The 1188-nt window shown below is 39.5% G+C and overlaps 1 pseudogene; it reads right to left on the reverse strand.

Annotated features, from left to right (window-relative positions):
• Positions 1 to 501: 501 nt before the first annotated feature.
• Positions 502 to 806, reverse strand: LOC147450545 (small ribosomal subunit protein uS13z/uS13y/uS13x pseudogene; annotated as a pseudogene).
• Positions 807 to 1188: the final 382 nt, after the last annotated feature.

Below are 1188 nucleotides of genomic sequence, written 5' to 3' on the forward strand. Positions count from 1 at the left end.
TGGAAACAGTCTGTGCCGCGTCGAAACAGTCCGTGTCGGCACGGACTGTTTCTTGTAGGTTTATTTTTTAGTTTTTGGGTGAGCATTGGATCTTGAAAATTCAAAATAGCTAGTTAAAGAAGGGGGAGAAGGAGAAAATACGCTTGGAAAATTCATGAAAATAGTTAAATTGAAAAAAAAGTACGTTATTTGAGAAATTTTCTATTTGAATATAACATAGAGGGGAAATTTGTACGTTTGTGAAATTGATTTTTTCTGCACTCATGCCGACACTCCCGCTCTCACTCTCTCTCTCTCTCTCTCTATCTCTCTCTTTTTTAGCATGATTCTAGAAGTGTTAATCATTCACTTCAGTGAATACGTAATTCAAGGCAAGAATACTTTCAAATACCCAGCTGATAAAGAGAAGAAGCCCTCCAACTGAACTCTAAAAATATTATTGCACATATCAGTATCAAAACTGTTAGGAATTGCATCCTAAGGACTCTGCAGTGCCTTGACTTAACGCTTCTTGGACACACCAACTATTCTCCCCCGCCTTCCAGTTGTTTTTGTGTGCTGACCACGTCGCACCCGCAAGCCCCAACAATGACAAAGACCACGGTGGTTCCTAATCTTTTGCAGCCTTCCCAGGTCATCTCTCAACTTCATATCAATTTGATTAGACACCACTTGAGAAAATCGTCCATCCTTGTAATATTTCTTCCTGTTCAAGAACGAGTCAAGAATCTTGAATTGACGAGGATTGGCAGCAATAAACATCAGGTTTTCAAGCTCTTGAGCAGACAGCTCTCTTGTTCATGTCTACAACCACTTTCTTGCAGACGAGGTTAGAAAAACGTCTGCCGATACTCTTAATAGATGTCACAGCAAAAATGATCTTTTGCCGCCCATCCACTTTGGTGTTGAGAACATGAAAAATGTACTGACTCTCTCTCTCTCTCTCTCTCTCTCAACCAAAAACTGAAAAAAAATTTGTTGGAAACAGTCCACGCCGGCGTGGACTGTTTCCAGTGATAGCTGCTTTTTGCTATTAAAAGTTTCACATTTTTAGCCTCATTCCATCACTACTAACCTTTTAACTCTACCCACATGCTAACTCAAAGATTGTACATACCTTATTTTTCTTCATGTGTGTGATACCACGTTATAGTGGATATGGTGTGCTCATAAATGTCTATATTTCTC

Source organism: Adiantum capillus-veneris, chromosome 9, assembly GCF_014529385.1.
Source record: "Adiantum capillus-veneris isolate H3 chromosome 9, ASM1452938v2, whole genome shotgun sequence".
Lineage (NCBI taxonomy): Eukaryota > Viridiplantae > Streptophyta > Polypodiopsida > Polypodiales > Pteridaceae > Adiantum > Adiantum capillus-veneris.